This window comes from Ambystoma mexicanum, chromosome 4q, assembly GCF_040938575.1.
Source record: "Ambystoma mexicanum isolate Mex_15411 chromosome 4q, UKY_AmexF1_1, whole genome shotgun sequence".
In the NCBI taxonomy this organism is placed as follows: domain Eukaryota; kingdom Metazoa; phylum Chordata; class Amphibia; order Caudata; family Ambystomatidae; genus Ambystoma; species Ambystoma mexicanum.
The window spans coordinates 42324380-42342832 of NC_090928.1; the positions used below are offsets into that span (position 1 = coordinate 42324380).

General features: G+C 49.6%; 1 protein-coding gene across 12 annotated transcripts in view; it reads right to left on the reverse strand.

The window, feature by feature from the left end:
• Positions 1-18453, reverse strand: part of AFDN (afadin, adherens junction formation factor) — a 2107422-nt gene that overhangs the window by 1181904 nt on the left and 907065 nt on the right. The window lies entirely within an intron of this gene.

The following is an 18453-nucleotide window of genomic DNA, read 5'->3' on the forward strand; positions in this document are numbered from 1 at the left end:
AGGCGGACGCTACAGGGATGTCCTTTTTCCCCATTAATTTTCGCTATAGCAATTGAACCCTTCACGGACATGATGCGCCAATCACATTCTCACAGGGGCTTACGCACAGCGGGGCAGGCCGATATTGTCTCCTTATACGCTGACGATGCTTTGCTCTACATCTGCTCCCCAGAAACCAACATGACGTGACCCGATTCAGCCAGATATCCGGTCTCAAAGTAAACTACTCTAAATCCACCTTATTTCCACTCACGGACAACACACAACCACCCACTGACCTTCAGGGGTTCACGTGGTCCCATTCCACCTTCACCTATATGGGAGTGGCGGTCTCTCGGCACGTCGAGAAGTTGCGCACTGACAATTACCAGAATTACTTCGCTAACGTAACGACCAAAACTGCAAGTTGGACTAGACTCCCCATTTTCTTAGCTGGTAGAAACAGTATCCTTAAAATGGTTGTGCTGCCTCAACTTCTATACCGCTTTACAAACATTCCACTATGGCCGGGCGACAGCTTCTTCAAGAGGCTTTGCAGTATTACTAATACCTTTCTATGGCACTCTGGTGCAGACCGGCTCAAACTGACTACACTCACCACTCTCAAAGAATTGGGCGAGTTCAGCGCCCCGACTTCCTCAGATACTGGGTAGTTGCTCAATCCCAATTCGCCTCCTAGTGGTTCAGCACAGAGGACCCCCCCCCTCATGTCCGACTTGAAAAACTAAAAGTTAGTGAACGCACGATCGGTTCCCTAATTCTTAAGCCCGTTCCATCTGATCCCGACTCACCGGACCCTGTGGTTAGCACGTCACTTGCACTCACCAAAATATGGGTAATGGTTGCAACACCTAATCCGTTCCATGGTGACCTTCCACTCTGGAATTTTGTTCCTGATGTCCCATATATTCCTGAAACTATAGTTTCCCGCTGGTCGGGAGTTGGCTTCCTGACTCTGCGTGATGTATTTGAACGGGACAACTTCCTAGAGTGGTCGGACCGTCCTTCACCCCTTAGGCGTAAGCCATCAGCGTTGCTGCAATACTCCTCGCTTCGGAGGGTTCTCAAAGCCAAATATCCTGAGTTTCCTGCAATCCCTTCGGATGACCCCATAATAACTGAACTGTGCTCTTCCAATGCCTTCAGAGGGAAAGTATCTAGACTTTATAACATGCTGCAGAATAGAGCCGCCCCCTCTTTTGTCAAGCTAAAACTCAAATGGGAGGAAGACCTCGGAGTCGAGATCACTGATGAGCGCTGGGCCCGAATGTGTTTGCGTACCCAGGAAGTGTCCTACAATTCCAGGTTTAAATTAGTACAGTTCAAGATACTGCATAGGCATCACCACACACCTGCTAAATTACACCGCATGTTCCAAGAGTATTCACCTCACTGCCCCAGATGTGGAAGCGACCGAGCTACTTATCTTCATATGATCTGGCACTGCTCTCACCTTACACAATACTGGAAGGACATATGCTCTTCTCTGTCAGACATACTAGACTGTTCCTTAGATCCATCTCCTATGCGCTGCCTCTTTCATGAGCTACCCAGACTGAAACGTGACGCCAGGAAATTGGCTGGACTGTGTATGTTGCTGGCAGTGCGCTGTATTTTGCTGTGCTGGCTTCGCCCCAACGCGCCCACGCACGCCCAGTGGCTCTGAGCAGTCACCAGGGCGCACGACACGGAGGAGGCCTGGGGGGCTATGCAACACCCTCACTCCAGACCTAGGGATATCTGGTGACGATTTTGCAAATACATGTCGGCCCTGTCCTCCAGCTCAGACTCAGGAACCCCCCTCCTTCCCACTCTCCTCAGTAGCTCCTTGCGGGACTTACCCCCCTCTCAAATCCTGGGCGTAATCCTCCCTCCAGTATCCGCTCTAAATGTTTCATGTAATAATGTTGCGTTGTATTGTGAAATCTGTTTTGTATGTATTGCAGGCTGATGCCGTGATGTACCTTTTCTGATCAGTTCTGTGACTTGCTTTTGTGTTTTCCTCAATGGGTTGTCAAGTTGAATAAATAAAGTTTAAAAAAAAAAAAGTAAAAGTAAAGAACAAACATGCCCCCAGACATGTGATAGTGAAGTCACGTGATGAGAAGTTCTTTAGGTAAGTACAACCGGACCATGAGAACGGCGTCCCAGCATCAATCGCCGTCTCCATGGAAACCGCCCGGTGAGCCTGTAACATGAATAGAATGTCCTGGCTGCCGTTCTACGGGCAAACTGCTGCTTGAAAGTGGATGAATTTTTCATCCTGGAGGGAGCACGTAAAGAAGCAGCTGGGGCAAACCTGGCAGGCATGACACAAGTATAATGAGGCCCTGACCTTCAACTTCCTGATTGTCCACAAACTCAAAGCCATGTCCTTCGAAATATCTTATCTGTTTAGCCCCTGATGTAATATGAGGTAGTTTAGTCAATTTCCCATTCACCCTACATCCTGTATTGGAGCCTTTCCTTATTTGCTAGCAATATCACATTATGAGTTTAAGTCCCCCGCAATAATGATCTGATCGCTAGAGTAGGACAATTTCATTCCACCAGGAGTCTAGTTAAAGTGGTCATGATGGATAAGAACGGTTGCCCTCACCTCCTGGGGATCGTAAACATTATTAAAAAAAGTTATGCAAGTCTTGTTGCTCAGTGATGCACAATTTGACACATAGAACTTTTGGCGGGTACATGGTAGGTGTATATTCAAACAACTGAAAATATGTTTTAGCACCAATTGTAAGACACCCCCCCCACCCCGAGTGAGTCTGCTTTTTGCACCTTATACTGCCTAACTATTAATAGTAGTGAAACACTTAAGCTAAAGGTTATTGCATAGCCACGTCTCTTGCAAGATGAATAAATCACATGGGTAAGAACATGATCCCCAATAAGTTATGTATCAGGTTATTAAAACCTCTCGTGTTCCATGTAATGATGTTGGGCTGGGCAATTGAGGTTGTCTTGTTTCAATTGTTTTTGTTCAGTAGAGCTGTAGAGAGACAAGACCAGTAGCTAGCGGAGTCCAAATTCTGCTTTAGTATAAGATTTTATTTCAAGTTCTGCACACTTTTTCCATTGCCCGTAGCGACGCTTTTTAAATTCCTCAGGTCATTATTGTTGCACCTATTGCTTTGACAGTTGTTCAAAGTAGCCAAGTCCATTGTCATTTCATATCCTATTATTAGGAACAATTGGAAATATGAGAATAAAATTCACTATCAAATGAGACCAAACGTATGCATGTGCCCAATTCTCACATTCTGAAGCTGGTATTTCTACTAAGTCATTGTATTTTGTTGTGTTTACTCCTAATTGCGGGATATAGTGTAATAGTTCAAGGACTATTTTCCTAATTAAATACAGGCTTTCCGCTGTAGAAAATGGCTACGTTAGTTTAACTGTTTGAGTGTCCTTTTAGAACAAGTCATCCATAAATGGAGCATGATGTGTCCGGATTTCTTGACTCAAATGGTTCGAGTAATATGGGGGTAATGACATTTTGTGTAGTGCTCGTCGCCTCAGGGAGTTTGGATAGTGCAGCGACTATAGGCCCTATATTTTGTGGGGCTTCACGGGTTCCATATCATCATCTGCAACTTCTTCGTCACAGCCAGAAATAATTGTAGGAAGATGTAAATATCGTTGGAGAAACTATGGTGACATTAACCCAGACTCGCAGGTTCAATAGTGTGATTTAGCCAATTAATCAGCATACCATGTTCTTTTTGGCATGACACCGTCATTTCTTTTCCCTTTTAGCAGGGCCTGAATGTTCAACCAAGTTAAAAAATTGCACAGTTTTAACACGCTTCACCTTTAAGTTAGTAGTAGACACTAACAAACCTGAGTTTTTTTAAGGTGAGCCCTGCTTCCTGTTTAGCCAAGGTGATTTCAGAGTTTCTTTTGGTTTATTCTTTTCTTGTCTCCTTTTTAATGCCTTTTCTTTTTCACAATTGGGGCACAGATTCATTCCAAAGTGCGGGAGTCTCCAAAGCAGGCGAAATCTAATAAGATGAGAGCAAGCATCCCTCTCAGGTGACAAAACAAGTGCCTCGCCAACTGCTCACACAAATCTCTTTCATTGTATTGTATTGTATTGTTTATTTATTTATTTATAGAGTGCACCTGGCCGTTAAGCAACTGGGCGCTTGCAGAAAATAAATCGTAGGTTACAGGTACATAAATAAGTTACATTTCTTATGTTACAGGATCATATATCAAGCATTTCTTATGTTACAATGTCGGAAGACTCACAAGTGAGATATGTTACATATATCAAACATTTCTTATGTTACAATGTCGGATGACTTACATGTAGGATATGTTACAGTTACACGTATTTTACAATAAATGTACAGAGTATTACGTGCAGTTAGGGCATTAAGCAGTTGTTGGTGTTAAGCCAGAGTTTGACGTTAGCTTTGAACACATGGAAGGAAGGGGTGGCTCAGAGTGCATCTGGGATGGAGTTCCAGAGATGAGCTGCTTGAACTGGGAAGCTGGACCCACCAGTTTTTTTCAGTTTAAAGTTAGGGACTTGTATGCTATTTGAGAGGGCCTTTCTGATGGGTCGTTTAGAAGTGTGCTTTGTGAATTTTTCTGTGAGGTATGCAGGTGCTTTATTGTTCAGACAATTGTGTTTAATGTTCAGAGTTTTAAATTTGATAAGGTCATTGATGGCCAGCCAGTTGACGGCTCTTCTATGGGCAGATGTGTTGCCCTTTGGGAATTCCTAGGGCTGTTCTAAGGGCATTGTTCTGCAGGCTTTGGAGTTTGTTGATGTTATGCTTACTGGTGCCTAGGTACAGTGCACTACAGTAGTCTAATTTGGAGAGGATGAGGGCTCACGCTATGGTGGTACAGCTATCTGTGGATAGGTAAGTTTTACAAGCGTGGATAAGTTTGCAGGTGTAACTGTTTGCTGAGGCTGTAGCATTGACTTGCTTGTCGGGGGTGAGAGCTGAGTCTAAGTAGAATCCTAAGGTTTTAACTTCCTTGGCTAGCTTGATTTTGATGCCATCGATCATGATGGAATTGTACAGCTGGGGTAATTTATTCAGTTTATTGGTAGACCCGATGATTAAGAGTTCCGTCTTGTCGTCGTTAAGACATAGGCCATGTGTGGCCATACAGGTTTGGATGATTTGGTAGATTTTATTTATGAGTCTGGTGTCCTTTTCATAGTCACCCTGGATTGGGATAAGAATCTGGGTATCATCGGCGTAGTTGGTATATGAGACCCCTAGTTTGTCCAATATATCAAAGAGAGGCTTTGTAAAAATTTTGTACAACGTGGGGGAAACACATGACCCTTGAGGGACTCCACAGGTGATGGGGACTGGATCCGCTGCTGATAAGGGTGAGAAGACTCTTATGGTTCTCTGGTCCAGGAATGAATTTATCCATGCCGTGGCTTTTGTGTAGAAGTTGGCTTCCGATTTGAGGTGATTACAAAGTACCTTGTGACTTACCAGGTCGAAGGCAGCTCATAGGTCTAGGAGTAGGAGAAAAGAGATGTCTCCTCTGTCTTTGCGCTCGTCTAGTTGGTTTTTAAGATCAAGGAGAGCCGTTTCGGTTCCATGTCTCGGTCTAAATCCGGATTGTCTTGTCCCTAGTAGATTGTTGATCTCCAGATACGATTGGATCTGAAGATATGCAGTTTTATCTAAGATTTTAAGGAGGAAGGGATAGTTATGGGCCTATAGTTCGTTGGGACATTGGGTTCCAGGTTTACTTTTTTTAAGAGAGTTAATATCCAGGCATTTTTAAGGTTGGTTGGCACAGTGCATGATTTAAATGAAGAGTTAATAAATGATGTGACGAAGGGGGCTAGTTCATGTACAGCCTCTTTAATAATTGGGGCTGAACAGGTGTCACCAAGGCATCGGGTCGGTTTCAAGGACATGATGATGTTCTTAGTTTCCACAATAGAAATGGCTCTAAAGCTAAATTGGCAAGAAGGGGGTAGTGCCTTTGTCAAGAAGGGGGTAGGGTGCCGCTAACACCAAGTCCACGATTGTTCCTACCACCAAGTTCTGCCCCTTATGTGTCTTGAGAATCTCAGAGCAGGTTGAGAGAACCCCTTTTAATAAAGCAGTGATTGTGTGAAAAATCGCACAGTAATTGGTCTGCGCTGGACTCACTAATAGCTGAAGAATCATTGGGTGAGTCAGCTAAGTGTGACGAATCCCAAGGGCATCACTTCTTTTAGGGGGGGGGGGCATTTCCCATGTGGCCAGGGCGGTGAGGCCACTACCCGCTAGACTCCCTCAGGGTGGTACTCAGCGGGCAGATCTCATGGGTAGAGACCTCCCCTCTGGGGACAAAGGAGAACATCTTGGGAGAAAGCAGTATAGAAACCCTCCACCCAGACCCTATAACACCTCCCTATTCCTCAAGTCCCTGGCCAATACCCCACACTCCATGTATCTTTGTAGGTCTGAAAATGTAACATCTACTCAGATGAGAAAGAGTAGGGACATCCTCAAAGACATACCAGACAAGTACTGGGACGAGGAGGTAAGGGGTCATGAAGAATGCTCCATGTAACCTGGGTGAGCATTCTAGTCATCAATGGCAGTGTGAGATAAAAAGCAACAAAGGCCTTACCAGGAGGAATCAAGGACCAGGAAGCTGCTCGGCGTGTGAATTTCAAGCGGTTGCAGACAGATGGCATCCCCAGCGGGTCTGACATTGGTGGACCCTTGGCGACGCAGTAACCCAACCTTGCAGGGGAGGTGGACCACATGGTCTGTATCGGGTACGAAGGACAGGCAATTAACTGGTCCTAGAACATTTAGGTAATGAATAAGTACATACGGAGGTGCTGCGGGGGGGAGACGGGGGGGGATACAGGTCTGTACCAGCAGGGACCTGGGTTAAGTGCAGAGAGGTTGCCCCGCTCATGGAGCATACGCTGAAAGTTCAGTAATGCTGAAAAAAGTGCACCAGCCCGGAGTCAAGTGCAAAAGACTGGCGGGGGAGCCTGGGACCTGTTAGGCTCTGGACGTGAACCAAGCAACCAGTCAGCAAAAACTTAACAGTTAGGAGGGTGGAGGGGGGAGGTTAGCAAGGGAGAGAGAAGGAGGAATAGAAAAGGATGGTCTTGAGGAGTTTCCGGAACTTAAGGTGTTCCGGCTCAAGACAGAGAGAAGCAGGAAGGATGTTCCAGAGGAAGGCACCGGCAGAGGAAAAAGATCTGCCACAAAATCTCTGTTTGTGGAAGCGGCTCACCCGCAGAGAGTTGGAGGAGGAGTGAAGGGCTCTAGTGGGAGAGTATTTAGAAAGAGAGTTGTGGATAGTGTGGGCACCTGCCCCAGAAAGCCTTGTGGATTATGCAGAGGATCTTGCACTTAATCCTTGCAGCCACAGGGAGCCAGGGGAGGGATTTCACTGCCAGGGAGATGCGGTCCCAGGACTTGAGGTCAAGGATAAGTCTTGCGGTTCTGTTCTGGATGAGTTGTAGAGGACAGAGTAGAAGTGGGAAGATTGAGAAAGAGGCTGTTGCAATAGTCCAGCCTAGAGAGAACCAGGGCTCTTGAGGTGTTAAGCTTCTGGGGCAAAGTGAGAAAAGGTAGAACCTCTGCAGAGGTGCAGTTGGTTATTAGATTTTTTGGAAATGTCTGAGATGTGAGAAGAGAAGGAGAGAGTGGAGACAAAGATGACCCCAAGATTTTTAGGCTCATTGGTAGGCGAGACCGCAGGGCCAAGAGAGGCAGGCCAGTGAGAGTGGGAAAGTGGGAGCAGGGGTCCCAATGAGCACAATCTCTGTCTTACTGTCTTTCAGGCAGAGTCTGTTAGCAGCACACCAAGCCTGAACTGCGGATAAACAATCCGGGATAGGCGAGGAGGAGAAGGCCGAGAGTAGCCTGAAAGAGCTGCATTTCGTCTGTCTATCAATAAAAGTTAGAGGTAAAGGTAGAGATCCTGCGGGTTAAGGGGGGCCATGTAGATGTTGACAAACCATGGGGAAAGGTTAGAACCCTGGGGGACATCACAAGTAGAGAGAGTGGTAGAGGAGAGAAAAGGCCCAAGTTCGACCTTGGAGGGCCAGTCCGAGAAAGAAGGCGAGCCTCGCGAGGGCCTTATCTATGATGCCCAGGGTATCACGGAGACGGGTGATCAGGATGTTGTGGTTTACCGTATCGAAAGCAGAAAGATCGAGAAGAATGAGGACAGAGGGAGAGTTAGTGTCACGATTTGAGAGCAGGTCTTCACGAATGCTCAGAAGAGAAGTTTCCGTGCTTCTGGATGCTCTAAAGCCAATCTGATGGTCATGGAGTCAACCAAAAGATTCAGTATGGAGGGTAAGTTGAGTGATAGCCAGCTTCTCCATGGTTTTCCCAGGAAAGGGGTGATGGAGATTGGGCATTAGTTTGCCGGAATGACGGGTCGGGGGAGGGTTTATTGAGCAGAGGGTGCACATGAGTGCTTGGGAGGAGAGGTGAAAACACCAGTGGACAAAGAGAAGTTGGAGAGGTCGGCCAAGGCTGAAGCGAGTGTGTCAATATTGTCCTTGATCGTTTTGGAGGGGTAAGGGTCCACCTGTTTGGTAGAGGCTTTCATAAAACAGACTTGTCTAGCGACCTCATCAGGTGTGACTGGGGAGAGGGATGAGAGAGGTGGGGGAGGCTGAAGGGGGCCCAAGAGATGTTGGTGCAGGAGGGGGAGTGGAAGAGAGTGAGGACAGGATGTCCTGTGTTTTAGTGGTGAAATGTGCGGCCAGGGCAGAGGGAAAGGGGACTGGGTGGGTGCAGTAGAGGATGCGGCTGCAGTAGGGTTGGCCAGCTGCCTGAAGACTTTAAAAAGTTTGGCCATGTTAGATGCAGCGGAGATGCAGGTTTGAATGTAGACTCTTTTCTTGGAGCGGGTGCAGTGTCTATATTGCCTTTGGATAAGACGGCAGGCCAGTTTGTCAGAGGGTGTACCTGAAGATCCCCATTTCCCTTCCGCTGCTCTACACTTGAGTTTAAGGGCAGCTAGATCGGAGTCTTACCAAGAGAAACTTTTTGGCAGGCTTCAGTCGGACCCTCATGACAGGGGCAAGAATGGGCAAGAGTGCAGGGGATGGAACGGTGAAAACTAGAGAGGGCTGTATCATGGTGTGAGTCAGCCACAGGAGTAGAAGGAGGAGAGTATATGGAAGAAAAGGCAGCCACTGACATTCTTTTCATGGGTCGGATGACCTTGAAGGCAGGAGCAGGTGTAGGGTGTGCCATTGCAAAAAGAGAAGAGGCTTCAAGTGAGAAGAGAGAAGAGAACGGTCAGTCCATGAGAGTGGGGCAGTGAGAGGACTAGAGAGTGGGATTGTCTGTGGAGATGAGTATCCAAGGTGTGGCCAGCAGTGTGCGTTGGATCAGAGGGTAGAATGGAAAGGGCAAGGGAGTCGCACAGGTTGCGGAAAGGTCCTGAGGAGTCCGGAGAGTCAAGATGGATTTTAAGATCCACCAGCAGGAGGAGTTGGGAAGAGGAGGAGAGGAGAGAAGAGTCCAGGAACTTTGATAGCAGAGACTGTGGGTTTATAAGAGGGTACGTTGGCATCATCCCTCCTGTTCCCAGGGGTGTAAATGGAAAACCAAGGGGTACACTTTGCAGCCTTACTGGTGTTCTTTCCACTCTTGATTAGGGCCAAGATATGCCCTGTGCATGAGCTTGAATCACTGTGCACTCTTCGAATCTGTGACTCCATAGCACTCGCCCATAGGAGGCTTAAAGTCAGACATTATCTCATGTTGCAAGATTTCATCAGGCAAGATTTTGGTGTATTTTATGGGTGACACACCTAGAGGGAGTTGCCTGGGCTCTGCTGGTTCCTCCATTGCAGTTCTTAGTATCCCTTTAGTACCGGGTACTATACTTTCCTCCTACAGCTGTAGGATAGGTTATTCGGGATGTTCTGAGCGTTGAGCCACGTGAGAACTTGTTGGGGATGTGGGTACTGTTTCACTCCCTGTAGATTGTCGGCGTCGAGTGATGCCCCCATTTTGTCGAAGGATGCAACGTCGACGACTCTTGTTAGGAAGAGGATTTATGCCCCTCTCGAAGTACGAGACTCGTACGAGTGATGTTTCTTCTTCGCCGACCAAGGTGGAATCTTCATGGACGATTTGGCCTTATGCTTGTCTTTTGTTGGCGAGAACATTCGACAAATGGGAGGTCGACTTCGTCAACAGGCATGAGCCTTTGTTCGAATGCTTTGATGACGATGATACCATTTTGGTCATTGTGCTTTCGTCGATGGGTTTTCCAACTACTGTTTACTGACAAACTATGAGCCTTTGTGGCTAACCAGTGTCTTTTTAGAAGGAGACCGTGGTAGTGTGGTGTCGACGATTTGATCTCACTTGCGTAGGTCGTTCTTCCGACCTGGATCTGTGACTTGATGGCGATCGTTTATCAGAGGGAGTGGTAGCTCTCCCACTCCTTGACAAGCCCGCTTCCGAAGCCGGCTATGCCCCTTCATTTAGCCAGCAAATCAGTCGATGCTTCCTGTCCTTGAGGGGTTTCTGAGAGAAACCTTCACAGATTTTACATTCTTATGTGGAATGGTTAGGCTATATGCAGTATGTACCATCTACATGCCTCTCACCTTCATGAACGTTTTTAGGCTGTATGTTGCAGAGGCCCTGAATAAGGATTTTTTGGAAGCCATGGTCGCCATGGTCTTTGCTGACACCGCCAAAGAGTCGTTGGTCGCTCCGGATTGACTGAGTTGTAGAAATATATATTTTGGTGTACAAAGAAGATTACTCAGTGACGAGAAGAACTCGAGGAATCCCAACAGCTAAGAAGACGGTTGAAATCTGAGGGGAAGCTGCTGGGGTAGAGCTACATACTCAACGTTTTATTGGTAGGGACCAAAAGCACACGCAACAACGTTGATGGGACACTCAAAGTGTCAAACATTTTTTCCATAGGAAAAGTACTACAAGTAACGGGGGATTCCCAGCCTGTTGACGGGGAATATTCACAGCATGTGAATCTATCAAAGATCCAATGCTGAAGAAGTAGGGTTGACTATTGATTTACACAGACATTCTGAGAGAATCAGTGTTTTAGATGGGGCAGGGAACCCTCGCTTAGAGATAGGGAAAGGAACAAGTTACTTACCTATAACTGTTCTCTAGCATGGGTCTGCCATGGATTCACATGCTCATGAATATTCCCCGTCAGGCTGAGAATCCACGGTAAAAGAAAAAAATCAGTTTCATTTCTGAAATGTCTTTCTCCAAACAACCAATCACTGAGTTCTGGGTCAAACTCCCCCAGCCAATGACCGCCCTCTACCTAAGCCCTTCCTCAGGCAGCCATCTTCAGATTTGGTAGCACGTAAAGTGGCAGTAGGACCAAGAGAAGAGCCGCAGAGGGGTAGGTGGGAGGGTACGCATGTGAATCCATGCCAGAGAACAACAGTTACAGGTAAGTAGAGGGGACGAGCGTGGGGCAGGCTTGAGTGCATGCGTGGGGCAGGCTTGAGTGCATGCGTGGGGCAGGCTTGAGTGCATGCGTGGGGCAGGCTTGAGTGCATGCGTGGGGCAGGCTTGAGTGCATGCGTGGGGCAGGCTTGAGTGCATGCGTGGGGCAGGCTTGAGTGCATGCGTGGGGCAGGCTTGAGTGCATGCGTGGGGCAGGCTTGAGTGCATGCGTGGGGCAGGCTTGAGTGCATGCGTGGGGCAGGCTTGAGTGCATGCGTGGGGCAGGCTTGAGTGCATGCGTGGGGCAGGCTTGAGTGCATGCGTGGGGCAGGCTTGAGTGCATGCGTGGGGCAGACTCGAGCGCATGCGTGGGGCAGACTCGAATGCATGAGTGCGTGGAGCAGACCGGAGTGTATGTAGCAGACTGGGGTGCACGGAGTGGATAGGAGTGCATGGAACGGACTGGAGCGCATAGAATTGCGTGACGTATATCGTATGTTTTGGAAAACAGAGAACGTTTGAAAGACCATATAACCCATCATATCATATCACACCCCACGCTTACTCACTCCTTTACATCACCACTCAACTAGAAAACAGAGATACTATGACACCATTCGATGTAACTGTTCTCATACCAACATCCGCCTCTCACTCCACATCATTCTAAGTAAACACTGCTTGTTACACCCCCCCCCCAGCCAGTTCTCCTCAGGCCTAACGCAGCCACATCCGGTCTGGATAAATCCTGCCAGAATGAACACATACTCTCTCTAGTCTCTCTACTGATCTGAACTTCGGTTCCCAAGGGCGTTCAACCTACCAGCGCCATCAGACCATACCAATGATATATAAGGCGCTATATAAATGCAAAATAACATAAGATAACATAAGTAACTTGTTCCTTCTCCAGCATGGGGTCTGGCATGGAGTGATATGCTCATGAATAGCGAATACATAGCAGTACACACATGCACAACCACGGGAGGCGGCAAGGCTCAACAGAAGAATCTGTTAACTCCTCACCAGGCTCACCTTCAAGCAAACAGGTTGCGCAGCACTGCTTGGCCGAAGCTGGACTCCTCCCTGGAATCCCTGTCGATGCAGAAGAATTTCGTGAAGGTGTGGGTCGGCCTCCACGTAGCAGCCCTGCAGGTGTCCAGCAGGGGCACACCAGACAGGAACGCCGTTGTAATCGCGATCGCTCTGGTGGAATGGGCTCTCGGACGGCCAGGCAGCGGTCGGTTGGCCAAACAGTGACAGTGGGTGATACAGCCAGAGAGCCACCTGGAAATGGAAGCCTTGGACAGGGCCTTCCCATGGTTGACAGGACCAAAGTTCACAAAAAGTTGAGAAGTTTTCCGGAAACTCTTTGTGCGGGCCACGTAAAACTTCAGCGCTCGAGCCACATCCAGCGAGTGCAAAGTCCTTTCAGCAGGTGACGAAGGCAGGTAACACCAAGGGTTCGTTGAGGTGAAATTCGGACAGAACCTTGAGCATGAAGGAGGGGTGTGTCCGCAGCACCACCCTCCTCTCGTGAAAAGTCAAGTAAGGCTGCTTGCATGACGGGGCCTGGATCTCACCTACTCGTCTTGCAGAGATGATGGCCCTGAGGAAAGCGGTCTTCCACAACAGAAACTTGAGCAGAGCTGAATGCATAGGTTCAAATAGCCTAGTCAGCACCACATTGAGTTCTCACGCCGGGGCCTTCACCGGCGGGAACGAGCGGAACAGTCCTTTGACAAACTCCTTAACTAGACAGTGCGACCACAAAAGACAGTCCAGGAGATCTGGTGTAGCGGGAGATAGCCGCCAGATGAACCTTAACAGATGCATGATCAAGTCCTGGTTTAGCCATCGACAGTAAATACGGAAGTACTTGAGGGGCCATGACCTGCAGAGGGTTGATCTACTGAGAACGGCACCCAATTGCAAAACGCTTCTATTTGTGTCCGTAGCATTTCAAAGTAAATGGCGCCCTGGCCTTGGCAAGAATCTCTTTGCAGTCCGCCAGAAGATCGTAGCCACGGAACTCTAATGCTGCAGGAGCCAGGCCTTCAGGTTCAGAGACCCTGGGTCGTGGTGAAGAATGACACCTCCCTTCCCTGGCGAGAAGATCCACGACCACTGGCAGCTTGACTGGAGGTGACGCTGACATGCCGAAAAGGTCCAGGTACCAGACCTGTCTCAGCCACGCTGGTGCGACGAGGATCATCCTGCACTAGCACCATCTGAGTTGATTGATGACTCGAAGCAACCGAGGGAACGCATACAGAAACAGGCCGTCCCAAGGGAATGAGAATGCTTCCACATGCTCCCCGGCTGGGGGAACCTGCTGGCGAACCTCTGGCACTTGGTGTTTGTCGCCGTCGCAAACAGATCGATCTGGAGATTTCCCCATCTGAGGAAAAGGTAGTCCACTTGATCCTGTCGAAGCTCCCACTCGTGGCAAGAGTGTAGCTCCCTGCTGAGGGAGTCGGCGATAGTGTGTTTTACTGCTGCCAGGTGAAACGGAATGAGGAACATCCCCTGGGCGACAGGCCAGTGCCATAAGTCCTTGCCTTTTTGGAGAGCACTGGGGATCTGGTGCCCCCTGATTCCGGATGTAAAACATTGTGGTGGTATTGTCCGTGAAGACCCTCACCACCTTGCCCTTAAGGGACTGAAACGGCCTGAGTGCCCAAAATACAGCCCGCAGTTCCAGGACGTTGGTGGGTAACGTCTTCTCCTCCAGTAACCACAGGCCTCTGGCGTAAAGACAGCCGGTGTGGGCAGCCATCCTTCCAGGGAAGGATTCGTTGCGACTGTCTCCTGGTACGGGTGGGAATCCGTGTCTCCGGATAGATTGGAGAGCACGCCCCACCACATTATTGCTCGATAGAACTCCTCTTCAAGCGCGATCCTGTCCTGGAAGCCTCTGGACACCTGGACCCAACGGGCATCGAGAAACTCCTGTAGCAGGCACATCCGCAACCTGCAGAGTCGAATGATGTAAATGCATGATGACATCATGCCGAGAAGAGATTTGATGGCGATCTTCAGTGCCAACAGCAGTTGCACCTTGCCCAAGATGGCCACTATCCTCTCCTCCGACAGTGACGCCAGGCATGACACTGTGTTGAGCCGGGATCCCAGGAACAGAGCCTCCTGCAATGGAGTCAAGCAGGATTTTGCATAATTCACTGAGAACCCCAGATCCGTCAGTAGGCAGACAGTTCTCGCTGTGTGGTCGACGGCGATATCTCTTGATCTGGCCCGGATGAGCCAGTCATCCAAGTAAGGCTAGACATGGATCTCTTACAGTCGTAGATGGGCTGCCACCGGAGCCAGGCACTTGGTGTAGGCTCTGGGTGCCGACTTCAGTCCGAAAGGAAGGGCCTTGAATTGGTAATGCTTCCCTTGAACGATGAAGCGCAGAAACTTGCGGTGTCCTTTGTGGATGGGGATGTGGAAGTACGCATCCTCCAAGTCCGACGATGACAGAATGTCTCCCTCTTTCAGTGGTCCGAGCACGTATTGAAGAGTGAACTTTTGGGACTTTATGTATTTGTTCAGTCGTCGTAGGTCAAGGATGGGCCTGCAGCCCCCAGTCTTCTTTCGTACGAGGAAGTACCTTGAGTAATCTCTGGAGCCCCTGAGCCGCTTTGGAACTAGCTCTATCGCCCCTTTCCTTGACATGGTCAGCACCCCCAGCAGCTGAGGGACGTGGTTTTCCTGCTGGGCCACAAGTGGTATTCGAGGACACTTTTGTTGGAATTCTAGTGTGTGTTTGCGAACAAGAGCGTCCAGCACCAAACGGTCGGTGGAGATGGTCTTCCACATGCTGGCAAAGTTTGCCAGCCGGCCTCCCACTGGGGTGCACGGGTGGGGGCCCGATGTCCTGGTCGGTTCAATCCTGTTTGGAGGTCGATGGGCCCCCTACAGTCCCTGAAACGACAGAAAGCCCCCGAAGGCCTTGGAGCGGTCCCTGTTGGCTTCCTGGGTCAAGAAGTGTGGAGCCCCTGCCGAAACACCTCAGAGATTGGCTAGACTTCACCTTCTCAGGAACCAAAGGACTGCCATCATTGTTGTAGAGTGCCTAGGGCATGTACCGTCTGTGTCTGCCTTGGTGGCCTGGAGGGATTCATCCACTGCCTTTCCAAACAGGTTGTCCCTGTCAAAAGGCATGTCCAAAACCCTTGTCTGGATCTCCTGCCTAAATTTGGTGGCCCCGAGCCAGCCACGACGTCTAAGGCAGACACTGTTTCCCATCTGGTGGAACCTTGCTTCGGCAATGTCCATGGCCACCGTGATGGCATGATCCGATGCCACCTCACCTTCTTGAAGGAGTTGCAAGGCCTCAACATGCTTGTCGTCGGGGAGGAAGTCCAGGAGAGCAGCTAGCTTAAACCACAGCTCCCGGTTGTATATGGCTACGATGGCGAGGGCATTGTCAGCCTTGATCGTGGTCGCAGCAGAGTAGATAACCTTCCTACCCATCGAGTCCAATTTCTTCCCCTCGCTCTCCGGAAGGTTGGAAAAAGCAGAAGACGTTGAGCCTGACTATTTCTTCTTGGCGGCCGCTGAGACCACCCAATCTGGCGACGGTTGAGACCGCAGGCTCTTGGGTGCAGAGTCTGGCACCCTGTATTACTTCTCCAGCCGGTCTCTCTTTGCTGGTGTTGTGGAGGGGTTCTTCACACTGGTGCAGCGGGAGGGGCAGATGGCAACTCAGACACCAACGAGTTGAGGGTCAAGATGATATCCAGTGCAAAGTCTCTCGGCAGCCTCTGGGGCGTATGGGAAGGGCCTGGGCCCCCATCATACTGGGGCCCCTCGTAGTCAACTCCATCAATGGTATCACCGTCATCACCCACGTCGTGGGGCGAGTCCCCGGCACCTCTGTCGTCACCCTCCTGGACGGTATGGACGGAAATGACCTCATCCTCATCTTCAGCCGAAGAAATGTCAGTTCCCTGCAGACCTTGACCCCCCCCCCCCCCCCACCTTTCTTCGGGTCCAGAGGGGTCGTCTCAGGTCTGACATCCGCTTCTCTGGAGAGTTATCAGAGGGAATGTTCGAAGCCTCCCTCCTGGGAGGAAGGGTCATCCTTTTTTTTTTTTTTATAAATCTTTTTTTATTGGTTTATCGAACAAAGAACAAGAGAAAAAAGAGACGGTAGCACATTCAACGTGAGTACACAAAAGACATTAGGAGATCAAACACTGAGGTCATAGTAAATAGCAGTGCATAACATAACTCTAGTCTTCTGTGTGGTACTGCAGGGAGGGTGGGGTGGGGGTCGAGAATCTGCACCGCCCGCCCAGCGGCCACGTGAGGCGTCGCCGCTGGCCCTTGTTATGGCCTTAACTTTTATGTTCCCCATTTTCCCCATATTTTCTGAAATTTACGGGGGGAACCCCTTGCATTGTAAATTCGCCTCTCCAGGGAGGCGCATCTGTCCATTTCATTGGACCATCTGTCAATGGTTATCCTGTCCCCCGAGCCCCATGTGGCTGCCGTGAGTCTCTTTCCCGCACCAAGTGCCACTCCTAGAAATATTCTTTCGTGTTTATTGAGGTCCGTTTCGCCTCCTATACCTAGCAGGATAAGTTTAGGGTCTCTCGGGATTGTGGTGCCCAGTATTCCGGAGAGGCGGAGTAAACACGTGGTCCAGAACTCCTGTAGCACCCCGCATTCCCACAACATGTGGTAGAAGGTACCCTCTGTTCTTTTGCATCGGGTGCATTCTGCGTTGTCGTCCCTCCCCCAAGTGGCCATTTGCGTTCTGGAATAGTAAGACCTGTGTAGGATTCGGAGCTGAATCAGCCGGAGTTTGGCGTCGATCCCAATTTCCCGTGGGGACATCAGGGCTTCCACCCACTCTTCTGTCTCCAGTCGCCCTAGGTCCTGTTCCCATTTATCCCTGAGGTTGATGAGCTCCCCGGATCCAAAGGAGTTAATTGCCTGATAGAGGGTAGAGGTTACCTTATGTGGGATACTTTGTGGGAGTATGTTTGTTTCCAAGGGAGAGCAGGCAGGTATATCGGCCAGGTTCGGGAATTGGGTATTTATAGCGTGCGTAAGTTGGAGGTATCTAAAGCGGTCCATGGGTAACAGCCCGTGTCTCGTCTGTAGGGTTTCAAAGTCGATCAGTCGCCCCTCCTGGACAATATCCGCCAGTGTGGAGATTCCTTTCCTCTCCCAGGATTCAAAATGGCCCATTTTTTGTATTTCGGGGAGGTGTGCATTACGCCAGAGGGGTTGGATCAGGGTTGGTCTGTCTTCCCAGCCTAAGTATCTATGTATCTCCCTCCAGACTCGCTTTATGTGGCGGGACCCGGTCGGTGCCTCTTTTAGGTTCCTAGGGCTATCGTATAGGATATGCAGAGGGGAGGGAGGGCCAATGTCTGGTGTCTCTACTCGGATGTGTGGCAGCAGCGGGTCTCCGTGTAGCCATTCATTCGCCACCCCCGCTTGTGCCGCCCAGTAGTATGTGCGGATGTTGGGCAGTCCTATACCCCCTTCCCACACAGAGCGGTAGAGCGTTTTTAGGGCAATGCGTGGCTGTTTCCCTCCCCAGAGAAGTGTGCGGAGGGTCCGGTTGATATCTGCGAATATTGTGGCCGGGATGGGGAGCGGAGCATTTTGGAGGATGTACAGAAATCTCGGGAGTGCCAGCATCTTGAAGAGTGCCGCCCTCCCGAGTAATGAAAGTGGGAGGGAGCGCCAGTGGGCGACATCGTTCTCTAGTTTTTCCATTATCGGGTGCAGGTTCAGTTTGGGGAAGTCCTCCTGTGTCCTACTAATTCTTATGCCTAGGTAGGTGAAGCCCAGAATGGAAACGGAGTAAGGACAGGGATCTGGGATCGCGTCCTCTCCTCCCTGTACCGGGAAGTAGATTGTTTTCTGTGTGTTGACCCGAAGCCCCATGAAGTGCTGGTATTCCTCCAGGGTTCTGGTCACTATCGGGCAGGAGATTATTGGGTTACTCAAATATATCAAAAGGTCATCCGCATATAGCGAAACCCGTTCCTCCCCGCCCCGTGGCCAGGCG